This window comes from Scyliorhinus torazame, chromosome 8, assembly GCF_047496885.1.
Source record: "Scyliorhinus torazame isolate Kashiwa2021f chromosome 8, sScyTor2.1, whole genome shotgun sequence".
NCBI lineage: Eukaryota > Metazoa > Chordata > Chondrichthyes > Carcharhiniformes > Scyliorhinidae > Scyliorhinus > Scyliorhinus torazame.
Genome location: NC_092714.1, coordinates 73,729,175 through 73,756,720, shown reverse-complemented (window position 1 = coordinate 73,756,720; position 27,546 = coordinate 73,729,175).

Below are 27,546 nucleotides of genomic sequence, written 5' to 3'. Positions count from 1 at the left end.
CCCCACGAGTGCCGTTCCGTCTGGTCTCCATTTGTGGAGACTGAACGGCGCTTGCCCGCGGTCTCTGAGGTGAAGGAGATAAATTCCAACACCTCGGGTGCTTGAGGAAGCTGCATATTAGAGTGGGGTTAGCTGTCTCTCTCTAATTTGCAGATTTGCCAAAAAATGATCCTGGCACAATGGGCAGGATTTACATCGCAAAACCTCACAAGATCGTGTTCGATCTCACGAGGCATTGCGATCCAGATAGATCCCGGGAGCAGAGTCACCCGGCTTCTATCGGACACGTTGAGCCGCAGCGCACTGCTTTTCAGGTGCAGCGTGTTTGTTTGATTGTGCCACTATTTTTCCAGGCAGCTTATATTTTAAATAACAGAAATGAATGTTCCCTTTTCATATTTATCACACTCCAGTAATGTGGAGCAACATGGAACCTGTAGATGTGGTGTATTAGGAGTTCCAAAAGGCATTTGATCAGGCCTGAATTTTTATCCCTGAGATGGGTAGCAGGAGTCACAAGGAAGTCCTCACAAAGCCAATGCAACCTTTCCTCATAAGACAACATGCCCATTCTTGGCATTAGTCCAGTAAACCTTCCCTGAGCTGCTTCTAACCCATTTTCATTCTTTCTTAAATCAAGAGTCCAATATTGTATACAAGACTCCAGATGTGGGGCTCGATTCTCCGATTCTGGGGCTATGACCCCACGCCGGCATGGGAATGGTGGCGTTTTACGGCAGGAAAACGTGCGCAAAACAGCCACCGATTCCCCGTGTAGCTGGGAGCTAGCATGCCGACAGCGTAGAGCACCCGGCTCTGGCTGCCAATACACCCTGGAGAATCACCGGGTCCGTGGCAGCATGCAGAGGCCACACCGTGCTTCATGGCAGAGGCCACTCGCGGACCCGGCCTGTGAAATAGTCCCCCACTTCGGCCGGCTTGCACGCCCCAGACCACCCGCCCACAGTGCCCCCAGCCTCCATATAATGTCCCCCCCTGCCTGCGGATCGATCCTCCCCCAACTGTGGCGCCGCTGGACTGTGTCCGCAGTCGCCACGCTGAGTTCCCGATGGATGAGACCATGAGAGACCCACGCCGTTGGGAACTCGGCTGGTTGGGGGAGGAGCATCGGGGGGGCGGGCCTCAGGAAATGTCCTGAGGCCGTCGATACGTGGCGCGGTGTACTCTACGAGAACGCCGCTTTGGCGGTGGCGGAGCATCGCGAAAGAGGCGGCGCCCCCGATTCGGTCGTGAACTTTGATTCTCCGGCCGTTCGCCAAATGCAATTTCGCAGTCGGCGACCGGAGAATCCAGCCCATGATATCCCAAGTGCCCTGTACAACTGAAGCATAACCTCCTCACCTTTGCTTCAGTTCCCCTTGCAATAAACAATAATGTTCTAATAGTTTTCCTAATTACTTGTTGCTCCTGCATATTACCCTTTTGTGATTCATTCACTAGGACACAGATCCCTCTGAATCTCAGAGCTCTGCAATCTCTCATCGTTTAGATAATATGCCTCTCATTTATTCATCCTGTCAAAATATACAATTTCACATTTACCCACACTATAGTCCATTTGCTAGATCTTTTCCCACTCACCTAACCTATCTACGGCCCTTTGGAGTCTCCTGATGTCCTCTTCACAATTTACTTTCCTACCTATCTTTGTGTCTTCATCATAGGTTTGTTCACAAAACCCAGAGAACATAGATATGAACACAGGTGGAAGTTAGTTCTTAAATATACCTTAGAATAATGACCTAAGCTTTTCCCAATTAGTAACAGCAGCTCTCACTAGCTAGCACACATATTTAATTGTGACAGGATTGTAGCATTAACAATGATATGCTATAGTGGGATGGACTGCCAGAGCTTGGCATTGGGGCATTAGCGGCCATTGGGTTGGGTGGGTATGAGGGGCATGAGGAGGACCATAAGACCATAAGACACAGGAGCAGAATTAGGCCACTTGGCCCATCGTGTCTGCTCCGCCATTCAATCATGGCTGATATTTTTCTCATCCCCATTCTCCTGCCTTCTCCCCATAACCCCTGATCCCCTTATTAATCAAGAACCTATCTATCTCTGTCTTAAAGACACTCAGAGAATTGGCCTCCACAGCCTTCTGCGGCAAAGAGTTCCACAGATTCACCACCCTCTGGCTGAAAAAATTCCTCCTCATCTCTGTTTTAAAGGATCGTCCCTTGAGTCCGAGATGGTGTCCTCTGGTTCTAGTTTTTCCTACAAGTGGAAACATCCTCTCAATGTCCACTCTATCCAGGCCTCACAGTATCTTGTATGTTTCAATAAGATCCCCTCTCATCCTTCTAAACTCCAACAAGTACAGACCCAGAGTCCCTAAACTTTCCTCATACGCCAAGTTCTTCATTCCAGGGAGCATTCTTGTGAACCTCCTCTGGACCCTTTCCAAGGCCAGCACATCCTTCCTTAGATAGGGGGCCTAAAACTGCTCACAATACTCCAAATAAAGTCTGACCAGAGCCTTATGCAGCCTCAGATGTACATCCCTGGTCTTGTATTCTAGCCCTCTTGACATGAATGCTAACATTGCATTTGCCTTCTTAACTGCCGACTGAACCTGCGCATTAACCTTAAGAGAATCGTGAAAAAGGACTCCCAAGTCCCTTTGTGCTTCTGCTTTCCGAAGAGTTTCCCCATTTAGAAAATAGTCTATGCCTAGATTCCTCCTTCCAAAGTGCATAACCTCACACTTTTCCACATTGTATTTCATTTGCCACTTCATTGCCCACTCTCCTAGCTTGTCCAAACCCTTCTGCAGCCCCCTTGCTTCCTCAATACTACCTGTCCCTCTACAGATCTTTGTGTCATCTGCAAACTTAGCAACAGTGCCTTCAGTACCTTCTTCCAGATCATTAATGTATGTTGTAAAAAGTTGTGGTCCCAGCACAGATCTCTGAGGCACACCACTAGTCACTAGCTGCCATCCTGAAAAAGACCCCTTTATCCTCACTCTTTGCCTTCTGCTAGTCAGCGAATCCTCTATCCATGCCAGGATCTTACCCTTAACACCATGGGCTTTTAACTTATTTAACAGTCTCCTATGCGGCACCTTGTCAAAGACCTTCTGGAAATCTAAATAAATCACGTCCACTGATTCTCTTTTGTCTAACTTGCTTGTTACCTCCTCAAAGAACTACAACAGATTTGTTCGACACGACCTCCCTTTGACAAGTGCTGACTCAGTCCTATTTCATCATGCACTTGCAAATGCTTCGCAATCTCATCTTTAATAACAGACTCTAAAATCTTACCAATGACCAAAGTCAGGCTAACCGGAACATAATTTCCCGTCTTCTGCCTCCCTCCCTTCTTAAACAGTGTGTTACATTAGCCACTTTCCAGTCCTCTGGGACCCTTTCTGCCTCCAGTTATTCCTGAAAGATCATCACTAATGCCTCCACGATTTCCTCAGCTATCTCTTTTAGGACCCTGGGGTGTAGTCTATCTGGTCCAGGTGACTTATCCACCTTCAGACCTTTCAGTTTCCCCAGAACCTTCTCCTTAGTAATGGTCACTGCACTCACCTCTGCCCCTTGGTTCTCCTGGAGCTCTGGCATCCCACTGGTGTCTTCCACCATGAAGACTGATGCAAAGTAACTATTCATTTCGTTTTCCATTTATTTGTTTCCTATTATTACTTCTCCAGCCACATTTTCTAGTGGTCCAATATCTATTTTTGTCTCTCTCTTACCTTTTATATATTGAAAAAATCTCTTCCTATCTTCCTTTATATTACTAGCTAGCTTGCACTCGTACTTCATCTTCTCCCCCCTTATTGCTTTTTTAGTTGTCCTCTGCTCGCTTTTAAATGCTTACCAATCCTCTGGTTTCCCACCAATCCTTGCCACTTTGTATGCTTTTGAACTTACCTTTCTAATAGTCCCCTCATGAAGACTACGGTTCAAACTCTGCTGAGAAGCCATGAACCATGACTTTAAAAATTGGCCAACACCAGGAATATTGTGGAGGAGTATCTCTGCAAAGGAGACAGCCAGGTTAGGAATGCCTGTTGTGAGCTTTCGACAGGGACCAGTCCGCAACCTTTGGGGACATCTGAGAATCAGACTCCCTGGGAATGGGGTCGGGAGTCCCACAATAGGACCAACCTGCCATTTTAAAAGGCTCCCAAGTCATCCTGACTCTGAAAATTCAGCCCCAAATTTTTATCAACTAGACAGACATTAAGCCAAAACCTCAGTCGAACTAAGATCTGGATGGGGGGGGCAGTGACCCCAAACAGCTCACCGTGGTGTGATGGGGGATCTTGCAAGACAAAGATAAGGGCTGAGATGTTGGGATGTGGGAGAGGGGTGACTCATTTGCTATAGAGACATCTGCATTCCTTGGACTCTCACTTGTTTGGTGCATGCCGAACACCATTCCTGCCACTGCCCTCTCCTCGGCCTCCCACCCACAGGGCCCTTTCGTCAGAGGGGATGTGAACCCAAATATCTGGGATGCCCCCTCCCGTATTCTGGCATTCCCAGTGATTATCGCCCACTTTATCCTCGGGGCACAGAGAGGGATAGTGAGATGCTGGGACATGAGTTTAATTGGGGCATTTGTAGATGCCCTCAACTGTGACCCTTTGTGAATGGGCCAAGCCCTGGAACGCAGCAGCAATGCCCATCTGCGCCTGGAGCATGTCCTGTACCTCAGCCATGGACACCACAGTGTGCCCTGTGGCCATCTAAAATAGCCGCCCACAAAGGATAATGGGAATTGTGGTTAGGTTGGGACACAGACGATACACAGCCAATGTGTATTGTGCAGAGGAAAACCAGACCTGTGCAGAAACTCACTCCTGCTAAAGGTCAAGCAACGATTTCCCCAGGATAATGGGACACAGATTAAAACACAGCAGAAGCAACAGACTCAGGAACACCTATTTACCTTATTTGGAAGTGCATACATGCCTTGGACAATAGCTGCTAGGACCCGCCCAGCCACTGAGGTACACGCCCCTAATTGGCCAGAATCGATAAGGGTGATCGAAACCCTATCGACCCATTGGATCCCGAGCTGGGACCGCCCAAAAGAGCGTGAAAGATCAGGGGATAAGAGGAACTGCGCAACCAACATTCTGTCTCTTTTGGGACCGGCCTCTGCCTCACCAACTGCAGCACCTTGTTGTGGGAAAAATCAATCACTTCAAGAGTCAGACTTGCTGTGATCCGATAAATGCAGTTTTATTGTTACACGAAGCTTCGGGAGAAAGCGTATGTACCCCGCGGTACAGTAGCCAGCCTTTCTCTCGGTTTGAATGGCAGTCATTTATTTTATACTTTGGGTTCACAATGAGCCCAGATACAAAACAATTATCACCGTGTTATCTTTAAACATTTTATAGATTGTACATCGCTATTTGTAAGCATTTTGCCATTTACACATGGCCACAGCCAAAGAGGTTTATTGTCCCTTTGTTTTAGGAAATGGCCCAAGACATTCATATTAGCATATCATTGTGTGCACCTTGGCTGAAGTCAGCTTTATTCAAGTGGTGTCCTACATTTATGTATTTCTTAATCTTCCTTTGTCCTGGATCTGTTCCTATCTGTCCTACTGGCACCCCGCTGGACTCCAGGCATCAGTTATGTCTGCTTTATTCTCTGTGTCTCCATCTTGTGTGTCAGGCAGCCACCTTCTGTGCCAAGTGCCCTTTTGAACCATTTCCCACTTCAACCCTTCCTTTTGGTCCCAGCTGTTGTCGCCACAACAGCCCCGTAGACCAACACCACGGCACCTCTCATAGGTACAGGTCCACAACTTCCCGTCTTTCTCCGCATCTCCTGGAGTCTTCGGGGAATATTGTGGTTTTGTTAAGGGTGACACTGGCTCCTGACACGACCTTTGTTATGGTATTACAGCAGATTTTTAGACACCCAAAGCTAAGGCAGCACACCAGTGTGACCGATATGAACATGACCAGTCCGTGTATTAAATAGGGTCCCCAGGTATTTCCCACTAGCCACTCTAGCCAGCTACTTCCTTTTGTGGGTCCCTGTCTGAAGTTATCCAGTTGTTCCCTGATATTGTGAATGGCCTCTGTAATATTATGAGATTCGCCTATGACATGGGTTATACATTTATCTCCTATGATTGTACACACTCCCCCTTGTTGGGCTAACTGGTAGTCTACTGCATACCGTGTCTGTTGTGCATATAATCTGAGTTCAGCCATTTCTTGGTTGACAGCCTCTAGCGCTTTTGAGGTACTGTTTCCCAAGATTGTTAATCCACAAACAATTACATTTCTGTTCTTGGCACTAATCACTCCTGCTGCTCCCCCCAGAGATAGAGTCCCGAGGAACCCGTACCCCAGGGATGATCCTAATGTGCCCGGGGTTTCCCAATCAGCGCAGAATTCCTTGCTGATAGCCCGGGTCACTATTCTTCTCCGAATATGTCCCTTCTGAGGGCATGGTACGGTGAGTGGTCCTATTGTTCCCACTGCAAAAAGGCCTGGGAGATGTAGTGTTTCTGGTGCGTACGTTCCATTGAAGAGGAAGACATATCCCTCCTTTGCCTGTAGCATGTAGTGTCCTGATTATGAGTCTGCCTGTATTCCCAATTTTTCTGCTCCCCTGACTCCCCGTTGGATTCCACCACCTGGTAAGTATCAAACGGGTATGTCCATGTGGCTGAGCTTACGTGACTCCCATTGCACTGCCCACACATGAGCTGTCTTCCTGCGGTTATGTTCAGGCATTTTAGTTCATTGCAGATGCAAGTAAACTGCCCTTTATTAACCCGACAATGCTGGCGGATGCACTGCATCTGTATGCAGGAATTATTTGTGGGGACCAGGGCATAGGCACATCCCCATCCATGCCCTGTGAAACAAAGCGGATAGCTTGCTGTATATTGACCAGCTTTCCCTCCCTCCTTTTGGAGCCCCCCGCCCCCAGAGTCGGTGGGATTTACATGTTTCACACATCTCCCCTGTATCCCCTTTTCATACTTTCCGATTTCTCCCTTACAGGGTGCACCTGATGTCTCAACTGTATATAAATTGCTCAGGATCCACCCAGGGGTGGCTACAAATAGGGCTTCTACCGACTGTGCTAATGGGTAGCATACAGTTCGATTCCCGTGTAAGTTTATGTGGGCTTTGTAAAATAGATTATCCTCTAGCCCAGTCAAATTTACAGTCGCGACAACGCAAAGTATCATAATCACACCCGTGGTTACACACATTTTTACAACGAGCAAGTATCAATTCTAACACTATAGTTTATAATCTGTCTGTATGCTTGGTTGCAGAACTGTTCTACACTTTCCGAGTACACTGGTCGTTCGCTCGCGGTCTCCTCCTGTGTTTGGGGAAAGCAATCGGATTAGTTCATTCATGTTCAGGTTTATACAATTTTATCTGGGTCCAGTGTTTCCATGTTCCCTTCCCTCTTATGTCAATACAGGCACAGGTGTCTCCACTAATTATGATTTCATATGGCCCATTCCATTGTCGGGCAAATCCTGGCTTAACAGGTAGTGTTTTTATTAGGACGCGACTTCCCGCTGCTGGGACATCAGGGAATATTTCAAGCTCCCTTTGTGTGTCTTTTTGTTCCTGATTGTCTTTTACGAATTTTCGCTTCCCTTTTAGCTGGGTGCTCAGTTCCGAAACATATCTCCTGATTCTGTCTTTTAGCGGACCTACATCGGTCCCACCTGTTATGATGCTTTCTGGTAATTGCATTGCCCGTCCTGTCATTAGCTCATAAGGGGTTAATCCGGTTGTCCGGTTTGTAGTAGCTCTTAGCCTCATTAGTATAGTGGGCAACACCTCTGTTCATATTTTTCCCGATGCTTGCATGGCTTTAGCTAATGTATTCTTAAGTGATCTATTCATACGTTCCACCATCCCAGAACTCTGTGGATGATAGGGGATATGGAATTTTTGTTTTATCCCCATCAGCTTACATACTGTTTTCATCACTTTCCCAGTGAAGTGTGGCCCCTGGTCCGAATCAATTTGTAGGGGCACTCCCCATCTAGGGATTATTTCCTCTGCCAATATTCTGGCTACTGTGGTAGCAGTACAATTTCTGGTCGGGAATGCTTCTACCCACCGGGTGAATTGGTCTATGATGACCAGACAAATGTTTTTCCATGGGATTGTGGTAGTGGCCCTGTGAAATCCATTTGCAGGTGTTCCCAGGGTCCCTTAGGTCTGGGTTGGTGTCCCATTTTTGCGAGAGGCCATGGTGTAATTCCAATAGGGTGTTCTGTATGCATTCTGGTGCTACCACCTTATCCTCTCGTCTCCAAACATTATCAGCCCCTTTGGCTGCACCCTGCGCTTCCCATCTCTCTCTCTCCTCACTTGGGGTGTTCTCCTGTAATTCCCTAATATCTATATCTTCTTCTACTGGTTCTGTAGCTGCTATTGGTAGCTCGCTAATCGTTTTTTGTTCTAGAGCCAGTTGTGCTGCTGCATCAGCTGCTTGGTTTCCTTTGAAATTCGACCAATCCAGGTTGTCTCTTCCTGGCTCCTTCTGGTGCGCTTTAATTTTGATTACTGCGGCTTCTCGGGGCTTCTCACTGGCTTTTAATAGCGCCTTAATTCTTTGCTGATGTTTGATAGGGGTTCCGCCAGTGGTTATGAACCCTCTCCTTCCCCATGTTGTCATGTAATCATGTATAATTCCAAATGCATATCGGCTATCCGTGTATATGTTCGTGGTTTTTCCCTCAGATAACTCTAGTGCCTGTGTGAGCGCCACTAGTTCAGCTACTTGCGCAGATTGACCTCCGTCAATCCTTCCTGACCTTATGGTTTCTAACTTATCATTCACTGCTGCCCACCCTGTCCGGGGTGATCCTTCCACATATTTTCGTGACCCATCTACAAAGAGGGTTTCCTCAGCTGTTGTTAATGATGTCTGTTCTTCGACCTTCTCCTTCATCTCTGTCTACATCTCCACAGGTGTGTGGCTCTCCTGTATCTAAAATCCCTTCTGCTGGATTCTCCCCTACATCTCTTACTATTACTACGGACTTGCTTGGGGGTAGGAGGACAGCTTCCCACTTGGCCCTCCTTTTTACCCTTGTGAGTGGGGGCTGCAGACAGTCAGCCCTGCTGTCCTCGGAGGTTCCGTGATCCCTCCGGTTCTGTGGTGGTCCTGATCGGGTCGGGGGTCTCCCATGCTTCTCCCAACACACTGCCTCTGAGTGTCCATACTTATTACAGTGGCTGCAATGCTTCCCACTGTCTCCTGGTCTGTCTCCTTTCTGTGGGGCCCCGCAGTCCCTCGCATAGTGACCTTGCCGGCCACAATTGTGGCAGGTCAGTTTCGGCTTGGCCCAGTTCCCGTTACTGGGGGTTGCTACTCGTTCTCGTCTTGCTCTGACCTGGGACGTCTCCTCTACCTGTACACCGCTAGCCCACTCTACCAACTCGTCGTAATCCTGGGACATAATCACTCCCATTTTTAGGATCCTGGTGGGCACTAGGATGAACGCCCGATCCCCACGGCATGGGTTCCCTTGCCCTGAGCACTCTTGGTACACATGGAACAATTGTTCCCCGTATTCAGAAGCTCCTTCCCTTTCTGCTGTCTTGTGGTAGTGATCTTGCTCCAGTTAGTGGGAGCGTTCCCTAACACTCTCTGGATTTCCATTTTAAATTGGGCGAAGGGGGTCCTGCTGTGCATCTATCTCTGCTGTTAAAGCGACGGCATGTGTCCACCATCCCCCGTTATAATCCTGGGCTGCAGGAGTGGCGGCTCCGCCAGCTACCTGCCTCCACTTATCTGCTGGACAGGCTGCCCTGACCCGCTGGTGTACGTCTCTTAGGTCCTACCCAGATTGTGTCTAATTCTTCCCAGAATTTGGTGTTTGCGCTTCTGGGTTGTAATTTGCCCAGGGAAGCCATTCTCTGCTGTCTCTCACCTGGGGTAAAGGGTTTATAATTCACTTTTGGCTGCGCCTCTGTTCCCCCTCGGGTTACTGGCGCTAAATTGTATTCTAACGCACCCCACCCTGCCGGAGGGGCGGTTGGCCCCTGCTGTGTGGGCTTGTAAGGGGGTAGGGGATCAGTTTCCCCCTCCCTTGTTGTTCTCTCAACACGTGGTTGTGTTTCTCCAGTTCCCTTACTCTAGATTCTAATTCCCTGATCTTCTCTTTGTCTTCCTTCCACTTTTCAGTAGAGGTGCTGACTTGTTCAATTAGTCCTGCTAACTGATGTACTAACATTATCCCTATCTTTTTAGTCTTATTTCTCTTCGCTTTGTCTATCCAACCCCTCTGTTGTTCTAAGGTCTGGGAAAGTGTCCCAGCCGTCCTTCTTCATCTGTTTTATCAACACTTGTCTGTCTGTCGTATGTGTCTCGATAAGAGAACCTGCAGATCCCCTTTTTATATCATTGCCTGCCATCTCGCAGACTTCAATACCCCCGGTTACTATGAGTAAAGTGTGCTCTCTACTGGAGGGACTTCACTACTCCCCAGCCACTATTGCTACCCTAGCACCGTCTGTACGGCCGCAGCTGCCTCCTAGCAAAGTGTGCTCTCTACTGAAGGGACTTCACTACCCTCCCCAGCCACTATTACTATTCCAGCGCCGTGCTATCGCTACCGTCTCTCAGGGTTTGACTTATACTCACGGTGTCCACTATTACCACCTCGGCAACGTGCTTCTCCACCGGAGTTCGGCTCTAGGTCAGAGTTGATCAGCTCCTTTTCCGCACCGCTCATAAGACATTTGACAGCCCAGTACCCAACTTATGCTCGACTTTCATACAAGAACTCTGCGTTTGTTCGCCACGACAGAGTTTGGGGTTAGCCGATTTCTGCCACTTGTGCTTCACAATCCTTAGTGCCTTTGGTGCCTCAATACCCACTTCAAATCCTGACCTTCGCGTGGGAGATTCCTCCTCTTGACAGCCAGTCTAAGGCTGGGCGTTTGGGGCAGCACTACCTTGTCCGTTTGTTGACCAGCACAAGCCACAAATCCTTAATACTATCAGCAGTTAGTACCAAATCTGATTTATTATCATATCACTATACAGTCAAGACTTATATCACTATGCTTATCACTATAGGTACCTTATTTTAAACTGCTCCTTTTGACCTGTCTGACTCCTGCAGATTCGAAACGATCTTTACCCCGGCTTTCTGATCGAGGCCTTCGATCGGAACTCACCAGAAGTAAGATCCTGCCGACTACGCCAATATGTTGTGGGGAAAATCAACCACTTCAAGAGTCAGACTTGCTGTGATCAGATAAATGCAGTTTTATTGTTACACGAAGCTTCGGGAGAAAGCGTATGTACCCCGCGGTACGGTAGCCAGCCTTTCTCTCGGTTTGAATGGCAGTCATTCATTTTATACTTTGGGTTCACAATGATCCCAGATACAAAACAGTTATCACCTTATTATCTTTAAACATTTTATAGATTGTACATCGCTATTTGTAAGCATTTTGCCATTTACACATGGCCACAGCCAAAGAGGTTTATTGTCCCTTTGTTTTAGGAAATGGCCCAAGACATTCGTATTAGCATATCATTGTGTACACCTTGGCTGAAGTCAGCTTTATTCAAGTGGTGTCCCGCATTTATGTATTTCTTAATCTTCCTTTGTCCTGGATCTGTTCCTATCTGTCCTACTGGCACCCCGCTGGACTCCAGGCATCAGTTATGTCTGCTTTATTCTCTGTGTCTCCATCTTGTGTGTCAGGCAGCCACCTTCTGTGCCAAGTGCCCTTTTGAACCATTTTGCACTTCAACCTCGACCAGCCAAGTTCAAGGACCTGCGATCCCTACCTGAAGGATGAGCCGCAGCCTAGACGTACCTGACGACTTCCAGCCGCCACACATGGGGATTCAGATAAAGGCCTTATCGAACATGCACAGAGCCGGTCACTTGAAAGTTAAGTAAAGATCATTTAAGTTGTTAGGTATAGTTTAATGTGTAGCCATGAGCAGATTATTACACATAGAACCAAGCCTATGTTTAATAATAAACAATAATTGAACTAATATACTGGTTGTGTGGTCATTTGCCAATACACAGAACAGACTTGCATCATGTGGTTATTGCTAATAAAGATAAAAGAACAACAGTCCCAAGTCTCGACACATGGCTCAGGCCTTCCACCGAGGACGCTACCCTTTCAGTGCTGCCCGGAGTGCCACGCATTGTCAGCAACATCTCCTGTGCCTGAAGGCAAGTGGACTGCTCCAGCTGTACTTGCAGGTGTTGGAAAGTTGCTGACACTCCCTCCTGTAGATTCTGGTTGTGCTTCTGCATCTGCACCAGTGATGGGATCATCTTTCCAGAAGTGCAACATCAGTCTGGGTGACAGTTGTTCACTGGGATCGGGCAGCCCTCCAGCCGCCCACTCCCTCGGCTGCCCCTGCATCCACCTGATGTGCTGCAGCGTGTGTGTGGTGCTCACCAGAGGGTGACCCAGCAGCCTGATCAATCACTTTACCCATTGAGGTGATAGTCTCTGCGACGGTGGATAATGCAGGTGAAAGCAGTGGCGAGACATCGGTGTCTTCCCCGGAGTGGTGCTCTGGGGTGTTCTGAGGATCTGGATGGGGGGCAGCGACCCCGAACAGCCCACCCTGAGGTGATGGGGGATCTTGCAAGACAAAGATAAGGGCTGAGATGTTGGGATGTGGGAGAGGGGTGACTCATTTGCTATAGAGACATCTGCATTCCTTGGACTCTCACTTGTTTGGTGCATGCCGAACACCATTCCTGCCACTGCCCTCTCCTCCACAGGGCCCTTTCGTCAGAGGGGATGGGAACCCAAATATCTGGGATGCCCCCTCCCGTCTTCTGGCATTCTCTGTGATTATCGCCCTCTTTATCCTTGGGGCACAGAAAGGGCATAGTGAGACGCTGGGACGTGAGTTTAATTGGGGCAGTTATAGCTGGGGCATCTGTGTGCAGGCTCCTGGCCCAAGAGGGTGATACATGCAGTTGGGGTCCGTGGAGGGTGGGTTACAAAGAACAAAGAACAAAGAAAAGTACAGCACAGGAACAGGCCCTTCGGCCCTCCAAGCCTGCGCCGACCACGCTGCCCATCTAAACTAAATTAAAGAACAGGTTGTAAGGGAGATACAGGCTGGTGGGGTGTTGTTGGCCTCCAGGGGATAGGGATAGATGTGAGGAGGGAGGGACGGGTATGATACCAGGGGCACAGAGGTGGTCACTCCCCTGAGCTGCTCAAAGGAGGTTGTTCATCTTCTTCATCGGTCCTTTTGGTGAGGCTGCCAGCACTGAGCCTCTGCCATCTCACCCCAGGCCTAGTTCAGTATAGTGGGCTTGATTCACTGCCCCATCCTGGGGAAGAGGGTGTCCCTCTTCTCCTCAACGGCGTCCAGCATGCATTCAATGTCAGCTTCCAGGTGCCTTGGTGCAGGTCATTTAGCAACCATCTTCCTGGTTGGAGTGACAGTCTGTGCTGAGTGGAGCACTTCAAAGCAGCTCCAGCTGGTCAGGCTCTGAATGCAAATCCCTACCCCAGCAAATTAGATGCCTGGGCGAGTTGGGACACAGGTGCGCTGCAAGTGGGCTGTGTGCTAGGCCACTTGCATTTCTCCTCGCCGGTGCTCCTAGTGGCAGCGTGCTTTTATCGCGATTCTCCACTGGCAGCAGCAGTCTCCGGAATGGAGAATCCAGGCCGATTTGTATTTATTCACCACATCGGTATAGAACACCATCAATTCAGTACTCGACAGTGAGCCAAGGGTAGCAGCATTCGTTAAGGTTGCATCAATTTCAATCATTGTTGTGTTATAACCTGCCTGCTTACCATTGGCTGGGGACTAATGACAATCCCATAATCCTTTGGGAGTATGAGCTTCCTCAATGATGGGGGTGGAGAAACCATTAGTAAACTCCAAGTATAAATAAAGCTGGCCAGTTTAGGAACCAGCAGGAAGGGGTGTGCAGCAAGGGAAGTTGCTGCTGCTGTAATATATATGTTATTGTAAATAAATGTTATTACTTTGTATCCTTAAACTCATGCTGGATTCTTCGTGGCCCTTACAAAATGTTGGTTCTAATTGTCTACAGAAAATGATTAACAAATTCAATTACCAAGAGTCATCCAGACTCGAAACATTAGTTCCGTTCTCTTTTCACAGATGCTGTCAGATCTGCTGAGATTGTGCAGTATTTTCTGTTTTTGTTCCAATTGCCAATTACAATTTTGTTACAGACTTGAGTCTGCCTTTCAAGTAACAGTAAACCCTGTCGGGATGCAGTTACTTCCACTTGCTGCAGAGATATCTCTTTTGGTTCCCGGTAAATGTTTTGCTGACATGGATCCTGAATTTCTGCAGGAGGTTTCACTGCATTGCCCTAGTCATTCCAGCAGGAACCTAGCAGAATCTGCTGGGAAACAATTCTAGGATTTCCTGTCAGCTCGGCAATTTGTCAAATGTCCCCATGGAAGGGTGAGGTTGAAATTTCTTATAAGCTTTGGTCGCTACATCAGTGTGACAGCATGATTGTGCTGAAAAGTATCCAGGAAGATTTCACTTTGATCCTCTTGCTGTGCTAAACGAAAATGTTCTCAATCTTTTTAATAGTACAAATCTTACCCCCATCAGAACTCAGAACTGCATTGCATAGCAACTCTGTTTCAATGCACAGAAATGGCCCGGGCATGGAACTAGCTATGTTGGCCTTGCAGAGAACCAACACAGACTCAACAAGCCAAATGGCCTCCTTCTCTGCTGTAACCATTCCCAGATTCTGTGCTAAAGAGGTGAAGAATGTATTGGTTCCAGGACCCCTGAGGACCTTTTCACCCTTTCCTTCACTGCTGGCACATGGAAATAAAAACTGCAAAGTCCCTGATTTTGATAATAACTAGCCAAGTTCATAACAACCACTTGCACTCTATAACAGCTTTAACAGAGCGAAATGGCTCAAAATATTTCACAGTGGCGTCATCAAAATAACTTGACAATGAAACACAGAAGGAGATAGTAGAGCAGATAACAAGAGGATTGCTCATAATGGTAGGTTTTAAGGAGCATATTAAAGGAGGACAGAGAGGTATAGAGGAAGTAAGATTCAGGGTAGGAATTCCAGAGCTGAGTGCCCCATCCAACAAATGGTGGAAAAAATTAAATAGGAGATGAGCAACAAGCTGTAGAAACCAGCTCTAAGCAGCTGCCCCTCCGTCCCGACGTGAACCCTAGGAACATATGGGCAACAAGCGGGAGGAGGGGGCGCTGAGTGCAAACACAGACCCGTCCCATGGACTGGGGATGCCATTAAGAAAGTAATCTGCCTCCCTGGTTTTGCTACCAAAGTGGATAACCTCACATTTATCCACATTATACTGCGTCTGCCATGCAGTTGTACACTCAGCCAACTTGTCTAGCTCACAGTGAAGCATCTCTGTATCCTCCTGACAGCTTACACACCCACCCAACTTTGTGTCATTGCAAATTTGGAAGTATTACATTTAGTTCCCTCATCTATATCATGAATATACTTTGTGAATAGCTGGGATCCTAGCACTGATTCCTGCGGTACCACACTAACCACTGTCTGTCAATTGGAAAAAGACCCATTTTTACCTACTCTTTGCTTCCTGTCTGCGGGCCAGTTTTCTATCCATCGCATTACTCTACCCCCAATCTCACACATTTCAATCTTACATACTAATCTCTTATGTGGGATCTTGTCAAAAGCCTTCTGACAGCCCAAATAAACAACATCTACTAGCTCCCCCTCATCAACTCTACTAGTTATATCCCCAAAGACTTCCAGTAGATTTGTCAAGCATGATTTCCCTTTTGTAAATCCATGCTGACTCTCTCCGATTCAACCACTGTTTTCCAAGTGCTCTGCTATTAAATCTTTTATAACGGACTCTACTACAATTTTCTCGACTACCAACATCAGGCTGACTGGTCTATAATTCCCTACATTCTCTGTCCTTCCCTTTTTAAATAGTGGGCTTACATTAACTACCCTCCAATCTGTAGGAACTGTTCCAGAGTCTATAGAATTTTGGAAGATGACCACCAATGCATCCATTATTTCTAGGGCCACTTCCTTAAGGACTCTGGAATGTAGATTATCAGGCTCTGGGGATTTATCGGCCTCTAATGCCATCAATTTCCCCAACACCATTTCCCTATTGCTATTGATTACTTTCAGTTCCTCCCTTTCACTAAACTCTGTGTTCCCAAAATTTCTGATACTTATTTGTGTCCTCCTTTTCCTGGCCAATTTGGTCTCTTCCTTGGATCTAATACTATCTCTAATTTCCATTGTAAGCCATGGTTTGGCCACGGTTCCTATTTTATTTTTTGCGCCAGACAGGAATTAACATTTGTTGCAGTTCACCCACGCACGCTTTGAATGTTTGCCATTGTCTATCCACCATTATCTCTTTAAGTAACATTCCCCAAGCCATAATTGCCAACTCACGTCCAATATCATTGTTTCTGTAGTAGTTTCCTTTATTTAGATTCACAACCCTAATCTCAGAATCAACTTCGTTACTCTCCATCTTAATGAAAAATTCTATCATATTATGGTCGCTCATCCCCAAGGTGCTTCACACAACTCGATTGCCAATTATTGCTTTTTCATCATGCAATACCCCATCTAGGATGTTCTCTAGTTGGTTCCTCAACCATTCTGCACACACTCCAGGAATTCCTCCTCTACAGTATTGTTACTAAATTGAATTGCCCAACCCATACGCAGATTAAAGTCACCCAAAATTACAGATGTTAGTTTATCGCATGCATCTCTAATTACTGTTTAATGCTATCTCCAAAATCACCACTACAGTTTAGGAGTCTGTATGCCACCCCCAATAACATTTTTTGTTCCTGGAGGTTCTCAGCTCTACCCATTCAAATTCCACACCGTCGGAGGAAATGGGCACGATTCTCCCATGGCGTTGCGTCTGGTGCTGATCCTGTGGTACCAGCTGCATAGCAGGAGAGACCCAAAATAGTTTTCATGCTGAGCGGAGCACGCTGCACCCGATCCGCTATGCCTGGCGCGATCTGGATAACACCCTTGCTAGGTCTGATTCAAATAATCATATTTAAATGAGCAATTAGGTTCATTAAAATATACACAGCCCGTTTGCGGCCGCTGTCTCACCACCCGTTTGAGGCCACACAGGAACAAATTAGTACTGTTCTCCAAAAATGGAGACCCGGCATGATGGCCACGCCGGGGGGCCAGAAGATCATTGGAGCCCGCAAGGTGGTCAGGGAAGGGCAGTGCTCCTGCCACCTGGACCATTTCAACCTGGCACCCTGGCAGTGCCAACCTAAAGGTGGGGGGGGGGCCTTCAGTGACCCCATAGCAGGGTTTTCTCACTTGGGAGGGGCGATGTCCCGATACCCACGAGCATGGATGAGTGTTGGGCTGAGTCACCGTCAGGCTTGGTGGGGGGGGGGGGGCGGTTGGGGTTGGGGTTGGGGGGGCTTATGATAACTTTTAGTTTTGGGTGGGAGGTTGCCCCTCCAGGTTGAAGGTTGGGGGTGTTTCCCAAGTCTGCGGGGAATCACGCTGACCATGGGTGGGATTGTGTGGTGCCAACCTGGCACCCTGGCAGTGCCCCTGAGAGCCAGCAGTGCCACCTGGGTACCTTAGCAGTGCCAGGCTGACACCCAGGTTGCACTGCCAGGGTGCCTAGGTGGCAACAGCAGCACCATGGCACCACCCTACCCAAAGGACATGCAGTTGAGGCATCTGTTCCCTTGGAGACCCCCACGAGTGCTGTTCCATCTGCTCCCCATTTTTGGAGACCAGTGCTGAACGACGCTCGCCAGAGGTCTCCGAAGCCAAGGGTGATGAATCCCAAAGCCTCAGGTACTGCGGGAATCTGCACATTAGAGTGAGACCAGCTGTCTCACTGTAATATGCAGATTTGCCAAAAAGTGATCCCGCCCACATTGGGCAGGATTTGCATCACAATGTCTCGCAAGATCGCATTGGATCACACGAGGCGTTGCGAGCCGAGTAAATCCCAGGAGCGGGTTCTCCCAGCTTTTATCGGCCAAGCAGCACCACAGTGAGCTGCTTTTCAGGTGCAGCGTAGCCATGGATCACGCCCTTAGTCATTCTTTTGGGAGAATCGTGCCTAATATCCGTCCTCACTATTGCGTTAATCTCCTCTTTAACCAGCAATATAATTTGAGGAACACTAAGATTACAAAGGGTAATGGGGCTGGAGGAGGTTACAGAGATAGCAAGGTACAAGGCCCATGAATGTATATAAGAATAATGGGATATTAATGCAGTTATGTTACAACTGGGAAAGATTAAGGTGTGACACTGCTAAATAGTTTTGAATTCTGTGTTGCCTGAAGTGAGATAATTAAGGATCTAAAGGAGACTGGCTCAGGAATTCTGTAAACACCTCAAGCTCTACATTTGGAATGTGGGAACACCAAAGTTCAGCTCAGGTTTAACTGAATGCAGTCTTCTATTTAACTTGAACTAATAAAAATACAGTTCTCTCCTGCAGTTCAATGGCAATGTGACAATTTGGGTTTCTACCAAATAATGTTTCTTTCCATATTGTCATTAAAATTAATCTTGGAACCGATTTGAAGACTTGGATGGAGTCCATATTGCCTTCTCCACCCTAAACTGACAGGTATTCAGTTATTCCATGTCCAACAAGTTCTGGGATTCCTTGGTTTACCTGACTGTCTCTTTTTGACGAAGAATTCATCTTGTACTCCGATTTGTTCTTGACTCCATAAGATATCAGGAGATTCCTGCAGCTGATCACTTTACCGATTTTTTTCTTGGCGTGTCTTAAGTAATTTTGGCTTTTAATCGTATTTTTAAAACTGCGTCTGCTTAACTTTATAAATTGGATGGGGTTCATATTGAGCCCCTTCCCTCCCCTCCCCAAATAGTCCCAGAATGCCTTTGGATGATCTAAGCAGCAGAACCAAAGCAGACTGCTATTTTTTCTGGCAGTCACGCGGGGCAAGGAAAGCATAAACATCTCGGATTCATCAGGAAGGTCTGTTTAGAATATCAGCCAGATCATTGGCCCTTATCATTAATAAAAAGTCACAGAAATTAATAAAATGTGCAAATTGCTGCCAAAATCGACCAGCTGCAGACTTTACTCTGGAAAACATTTTAAAATCTTGGCTATTGGAGTACTAAAACCATCTTTAGATTTCTGCCAAGAAGGCTAAAATAGCCATAAATCCACAATTATTCTTTGGGATAAAAGGTGGTATAAATAATAGGGAAAAACATAATTAAAAAATTAGGTATAAACCAAATAGTTCTTCTTCTCGAGGAATGTTTTATACACTGCAAATGTTTTCTTCTTTCTTAAATCTAACTGCGACTTGCAGTTTATTTGAACACAACTGTGTTCTGTTTCAGTAGCATCAACTACAGCCTGTAATGAAATACAAATGAAAGGTAATGAAAATCGCTTATTGTCTCAAGTAGACTGTGAAAGTTACTGTGAAAAGCCCCTAGTCGCCACATTCCGGCACCTGTTCGGGGAGGCTGGTACGGGTATTGAACCGCGCTGCTGGCCTGCCTTGGTCTGCTTTAAAAGCCAGCGTTTTAGCTCTCTGCTAAACCAGCCCCTCCTGCTTGCTTTGGATATCCTGCAGAGAAATGTGTCTGTCTTTAATAGTTAAAGACTGAAATAAGGGGGAGAATGAATGAAGGTAAGTTAACCCTGTTTCACCTGGGGGTCTCAAACCTGGAAGCCGAGGAGCAGGATGTTTGCTGGGCTACCCAAGAGGTTGCCCAAGTCGATGTGCTTCCTTTTGAAAAGGTGGCCTCATAATATATCTAAATGGTGGCTCGCCTGAAATTAATTTTTCTCTGAACTGTGTGCACTTTATTCATAAAATGTGAAGTGATCCTGACAATTTATTGCGCAAGAAGTGCAAACAGAAATGTAAACTAGTACCTTCCATCAAATGGTTTGTTCAAGATCAAAAGATAGGTTTGTGCTGGTGAAAGAGTGCCTGATGTTGTAAGTGTCCAATTAAAATAGGGCTATATCAAGGATTGAACTTGCATAAAAACCCCTCTGTGCTATGTGCAGCAAAATATAAGGGCACTTAAAAGATTGGTAAATGTGTTTATGACTCTGGAACACAGAGGAAGTCTTTGGTGCTGGCAGCCAGGGAGGAGATGCAAGACGGAGAACAAATGACTGCAGCCACTAGCTCATAGACACTCCCTTCATGCCATTTTTTCCTTTCTGAACAGAGCAAACACACTCAACGTCGATTAAATTCCAAAGAAAAGGGATGTTCCCTCTATCAGGCCAGTAACCATGGCTAAGATATGCAGGTCAGCAACCCAAAACGAGAAAAAGCAATTAGAATACTTTGGAGGCTGTTTCAGAAGTAACTTCGGTCAGATCATTAAAGAAAACATTGGGAACAATCGCACAACAGCAGCTATGCTGCAGGCATCAATCATCACGAGTAAAACAATTAGGGATAAATTATTACTGTAAAATACACTTCGGCATCTGATCACCAATCAAGGACAAAGTAGAGGACAGTTTCTATAATGGCCACCTGAACCATAATATCAGCTTTACTCCACTGCAGTAAACTGAAAATCATTCCCAGTATCTTGCCAATGCTGTCTTCTGTGCATTATTTTTTGACTTACTAGTTTGGACTTTCTATTGTTGCACACACTTGCATACTATTTTCCTTTTAGGTAGTGTAGACTCCCAGGCCAAAATTCCACGTGATGTTGTTGGAATGTGCGTGGTGGCTAGGAGTTGGTATTCCATCAATCTTACAGAGAAGCAGGCCATTGGAATCACCTGAAATTATCAAAGACCTGGTTGGGCTGAGCTGGGACCATGCTGTTTACTGTTATTTTCAATGTGTCAATCTTTGTAAAGGGAAGATTCCCTTTATGGCCCTAACAAGGCAAAGGATGGCAAGGAGCCAGAGCCTGGGGCAGGGACATCCTACACTGGGAATGTCCGTTGTCTAATTTCGGACACAAGGGAAGATAGAAACAGCAGTAGGTCATTTAACTCCTTGAGTGATGAGATCTTGGCTGATCTGCAATCTAACTCGATATACACACCTTTGCCTCATTTCCCTCAACAACTTTGGTTAACAGAATACTATCAATCTCAGCGTTAAATTTAACAATTCACCGAGCATTAATTGTCATTTGCAGCTGATGGTTCCAAATTGGAGGGTGTTAAGCCCAATGAGGTGAGGTGTACAGAAGACCTCACAGTTATTTCCAAAAGAATGGCAGGTTGGATCTTGAAGGAAGTCAGTGTGATGGCGAGAGGACATGGCTCACTCCTTCCATCACCATCAGCCAGCAGGTGACAGAGGTAAATCTGCTGTGGTATTTGTGTGCTGAGGGGGTGCTCTCCCATTGACTCTACAAACAAGCAAGATCCAGGCTTAACCGCTCAAACCACTGTGAGATACGGTCCTTGTTTAGGAAGTTAGAATAAACTCTGGTGCTCCTTGTAGAGCTTTGCGAGCAGACATGTTTGAAAACCACTGGTTCATCACACCATCACAGACAACTATTACATGACTTTTAAAAATTATACTATCAAATAAACTGAATTGATTTTAGCAGGAACGCTTTTTCCTTTTTTGGAGTTTGTTATGTCCCCCGTTGATATTTTATAGTAAATATTCAGGCTTTAACTTTATTTCCTTCTTTATGGGCGGCACTGTAGCACAGTGGTTAGCACTGTTGCTTCACAGCACCAGGGACCCGGATTCAATTCGCGGCTTGGGTCACTGTCTGTGCGGAGTTTGCATGTTCTCCCTGTGTCTGCATGGGTTTCCTCCGGGTGCTACAGTTTCCTCCCACAGTCCAAAGATGTGCAGGTTAGGTGGATTGGTCACACTAAAATTTCCCCGTAGTGTCCAAGCGTTAGGTGGGGTTGCTGGGTCACGGGGATATAGTGGAGGGTGCTCTTTCAGGGGCCGGTGTAGACTCAATGGGCCGAATGGCCTCCTTCTGCACTGTAAATTCTAAGATTCTAAGTAGTTCCCTTCCTAAAATGTGATTATAATGGTGAGCTCCAGGGGTTTGCAATAAATACTGATCTTGGTCATTAAATAGAGCATTTCTCATTATTTGATGATCAATTGTCTGCAATTATTGCATTTCAGAACAAAACTAATTATCAGCTATGGTGCAGTGGTAGCATTGTCAGCTCTGAGTCAGACTGTGATATGTTAAAACCTCAGCCCAGGATGTTGAGCAGTGCAGTACTGAGTGAATGTTACACTGTCAGAGGTGCCATCTATGATGATATGCGCATAGGCATATCTATGTATAACTGTACATAGTTGCACCAATGTATATATTTGTATTTAACAGCAAAGGTGAACATAGCCAATGATTAATACATGTAGTGACTGTTATGACGTCCCGCCAGTAAATGGAACCAGACACCCATACAGACAGGGGACGGACGAGGCAGGGGCACTTGGTAGTAGGACAGACAATGGGAGAAGCACGTCTCTCCTTAAGCTTCACAGTAACGTAGACATAATTGTTTGTGAATATAAAATTGCATGGTTACCATTCTGCGTGTCAAGAACAAATACTTATTACAACCACATCTTCATGTTCTATGTGTGCCTTCATGATCAGGAGAGCCATAGAACACAACACCATCTTCCAGATGAGATGTTAAATCAAGGCCGTGTGCTCTGGAGATGGACATAAAAGGTGCATGGCCCTTTTTGAAGAACAGTAAGAAAATGTGCTCTGGTATCCTGACTGACATTTATTCCTCCACCTACATCACTAAAGCACATTATTTGGTCATTTATTTCATTGGCATTTGACTACATGTTATTCTCGACATCACGACAGCAAATGCTTGCTTGTTGATCCAAATGGTCTTTTCTTGCCCCTCAAATGTACAATGTTATAAATGTTAACGCTCATTAATGTGAGAGTGTCAATGCAGTAGGATATTTTTCCACTTTTCGTCTCCAAACATTAGTTAGGTTAAATGGTTAAGACGAGATGCTAAGCTTGCCAGAACAGTAATATGTTCAAAGCACTCAAACTTCATGAGATAGCCTCTTGCATAATTATTTCCAGATGCAGATGGAGATTTCAATGGATGCGTGGAGCATTATCGTCAAGGGAATAGAAAATTGCGTGCAAGTATATTTGAAAGGAATGGGACAATTAAAGTATCGCAACAGGAGACAGAAATTATGAAAGCATTTCGAAAGGCTCAAGATGAATCCTAAACCATTAGCCGCCTTTGCCAAATCTGAAGGGGTGGGGTATTAAGAAGCGATAGATAATATGAAGGAAACTTAAACCTTATTTACCAGGCCTGAGGACACAGGCAAGTGTTTGATGCTTGCTGAAATGGAGGTGGGAATGGATGAAAGGAGGGCTCTACTTCATGCCACTCCATGGCGCTGCCTCAATGAGGCGGAATTGTAACATACCTGGAAGAAGATAGAGTCCGAATAAGGCCATAACTAACCAGTAGGTTCATCGTCTGTGCCAGATCTGTAAGACATATTGGCAGCAAGTATCCTTACAGCAAATGTGTAGCCCTGTATCTGACTCCCTGCTGCTTTGGACCCTGGGGGCTGTATCCATAAATGTCAAAATCTCTGTAAGTACAATTGGGGATATCTTGATGAGTGCATTCAATCAGGCGTTGCTGACGATGATCACCAGGGCATGGTTTCTTGATGATGATTTTTTGATGCATAAAGCAGGAGATGCTGTGACTGGTATGCCTTGAAGAAGTAGTTGGCATAGTGGTTGGTGAGGCCATTGGAGTTGTACTCACACCTACCTTGAGACCCAAACCTCAAAATGAATGAATCATTTGATAGACTGACGTTGGTTTCTCTTTGTTTGCAGTTGCAGGCATGCAGATACTACTCATCGAGGAAGTCTTGTGCAGCTTGATCTGCCTGGAATCTTCTGCTTGTCCTCCTCTTCATCTAAACATGTTAAATAGACAAGTTGGGAAACCTAATGGTCAACTGATGGTCAAAAACAAAAAATTACATTGACTGGCAGAATCTCCTGGAAACGTAGCTGTTAGTAGGAAGAGGGAATTAGCACAGAAACAGACATAAAATTGTTGTTTGATTCTTACTTTGAATTTATTTCTCCATATAGCTCAGCACTTACTAACCCTAGATAAAAGATGTGGATATGATTTCAAAGTCTCATAGTTTATCTAATAAATCAATGTGAATTTGTGCCAAGCTATGGATGGTTTTGTTCCATAGTTCTGCAGAAATAAGAACTAAGTTGAGGGTCTCAAAAATTCATACTGCTTTGGATTTTAAAGTGCCAAATGTATCCAGGTGAGAGTTCAGTATGGGCGTAGCAAGGCGATTAACAGGCTCGCTCCCACTCTGACATGAGACCAGGCCGTCAATCTCATTAACATTGTTGAAACCCAGACTCCTGATCAAAACTGACACAAATTATGTGGAAGTTGGAAGATGGCAGTGGTGGGAAATCACACAGTGGGTTGAGGAGGGGAGTGTCAAATTTGGGCTTTACATTTTACTAGTCTAAGCCTGACTTTCATTTTGGTGCAAAGACCAAAGGACAGTTTACTAAAGACCATTTTACCATCCTGACCCTTTCTGTACAATTCATATCATGATTGGCCAGAGAATCTATTCTTACGCCAAAATCGGGGGCGGCACCATTTTTCGGATGCTCTACCCCCTCAAAAACAGCATAATCGCTGAGTACACCACATGCTGTTGAGACGGCCTCAGGGCTTCACCTGAGGCCCTCCCCAATGGGCCGACTTCCCAATGGCGTCGGTCTCGTGAGCTCACAGTTTTCAGGGACGTCGCATGGCAGCTGTGGACGGTGCCACAGTCGGGGGGGGGGGAGGCGTTCCACTGGCCAGGGGGCTTCAGTGGGGGCTGGGGGGGACTGGTGGGGGGGGGGTCCAGGGGTGGCGAGGGGTGGTTACAGGGGGGCACTATCTGGCAGACCGGGTCCATGCAGGGCCAGTGCCATGTTGTATGGCACGGCCGCCAAAGAACCTGCAGTTCTCCATCAATATCTACAGGTAAAACTGGGGGCTTTATGTGGCACAGCTGCTAGTCCCCCACAGGGCAAAGCATCGGTGCGGGTGCGGCACCGACATTTTGGGCGTAAGACCAGATACATGCTCTGGACATACTCTTAAAATCGGAGAATACAGCCCTATACATCTAATAGGGTTCCCCACATCCAAATTACCTCAAAAGAATCAGAAATCTGTGGGGCCAACAGAGGGCTGAATTTTCACTCCAATATGGGGACAAGGATGGAGACGGGGGCAATGTAATTACACCCTACCAGCCAATCCCACCAGCAGCACGGTCAGGTTCAGCAGGGCAACCCATCTGCAAATAGCAGGTAGCCAATTGAAGGCCAATTATCAGAGGATTTTTCAGTCAGCAAGTGAGCCCCCCCAGCTGCCTGGAGGCTGCTTCCCGCTGGCAGACTGGACAGGCAAAATTTCAAACAGCCTCCAGGGCCCTCACCGCCTATTTGTTCATTGCTGCAAGGTGCAGGCCGACCAATGGAAATGTTCCTCCCCCACAATGATGGCCCAGCTGCTGTGGCTATTTTTTAATTTCAAGTTTGTTAATGTTGTTGGAATGGCACCACTGCATTTTATGCCTCGGAGATATGCAGAGATGACACACAGTTATATCTCAAAATACAACATGCATTTCAGGATGGAGACACCTATGCCTCTCTTACCTAAAATGGGAAGCTGCAGATTCTTCAGAACCCTTCAGCTTCGAGAGCCCACCTACCAGTCTCTTAGGGAAGAATGATTTCCACACAGTTTGAGGTAATGATCTCCAGTTGACCCTGACATTGGAGTCCTAACCCAAAACTCAAAACCACCATACGCTCTAACGATCATTAACCTAATAAACTTCAATCAATTATTAGATTGACTAAATATAATGAGTCAAACAGCAGTAAAAAGCACCAATGAGTAACAAACACTCAGCAAACTAAAATCAAATTTCTCAAATGTTTTCAGCTGTCACTTACTGACAAGCAAGTAGGTACCGCCAAACAGACCAATCAAATTATTTGCGTAACACAGAAATTTTAAGATACCACTTTCTTCCTTCATTCAAGTGACTATACGCAGTTACATTGAAACTAGCAAATGATAAAGAATATTGTTAAAAATCACTCAGGCAGCACAGAAAATAAGTCATTAAGAGAAGCCTGTAAGAAATTTAACCTTCTGGTAAATATGGTTTGGGGCTTGGGTATTGTTCATTTTGTTGGAATTCTGACACCTGAATGGAAGTTGTAGTTTTCATATATCTGTGCTCACACTAAAATGAAGTGGACTGTAATTTTTGTTTGTCTATCAAGCTCCTGGCAATAAAGAGCTCTAGCCAATTAACTGAACACATCTAGCTACGACCTTCGCATTTCGTCAGTGTGAGAGCTGTTGCTTGTTTGCGTAACTTAGGCATGCTCTAACCAGGATTCCAAGGTAGGCGGGTAACATTAAATATCATTGAACTGTTTACATCAGGTCATTGAGTTCATTGGTATGTAGTTGAGAAACAAAAATGTGGAATCAAATTATTCATAGTGTAAATTATTTTCCATTAAAGGGGCATCAATGTCATGACAAAGTGTTTGGCTTGTTTCCCAGAGTGAGTTGATATCATGATTTATAACCTGACAGTAATGATGCTTCAGTGCCCTGAGCCAGGGAGAAGAAAACATAATTACAGTTCTAGGTCAAATTGCTATCCAGTGACACCAGCTGAAAATGTACACATGACCCTGCAGAATGGCCAGTTGAACAACATATTGTGCTGAAAGTTGATCAGTAAGTGTGGAACTACACAGTAATATGAGTGAGTGTCTTCAGGAGAGAATGGCGGTGAAAGTAATCTGACTTCTCTTTCTTTCAAAGTAAATGTCAAACACTTCTCATGAGACAATATCCGTTTAAAACATGTCACTCTTTCAACTAATATTTTATTTAAAAAAGAGATATAAGAGACTGGCATGGCAGACTGCCAAAGTCCAATGTGAACAATTTGGTTACATTCTTAGATTGCCATTTCAAATCATTGTGCAAAAAAAAAGCCATGTAATCTACAGTGATGTGAAATGATTTGGCTTGTTGGAACACTTCTTTTCTGATATGTGTTTAACCGGAGACGACAATATTGTGGGGATTTTTCTCGTGAATGAATAGAAATCAGAAATGGGGCTTGGCATTCAGAGAGCTCATTTTGCTCCTTCTTTCGATGTCTAAATAGGCAATGTAGCAGCTGTTTTTCATAGATCACAGGGAGTCACAATTAAAATGGTTGGAATGCCAGATAATGGTTGGGTTCTTTGAAGCTTAGTCTGATTGGGTGCAGTTTGTTCCATATCTGTCTTGCTGTCATCTCTATGAGTCATCAGCGTTTCCAACATGAAACTGATAAAAGTTCAGCACAATGCCTGTTCTTCAGTTCGTGCACAAGAACATCCCAATGGACAAGG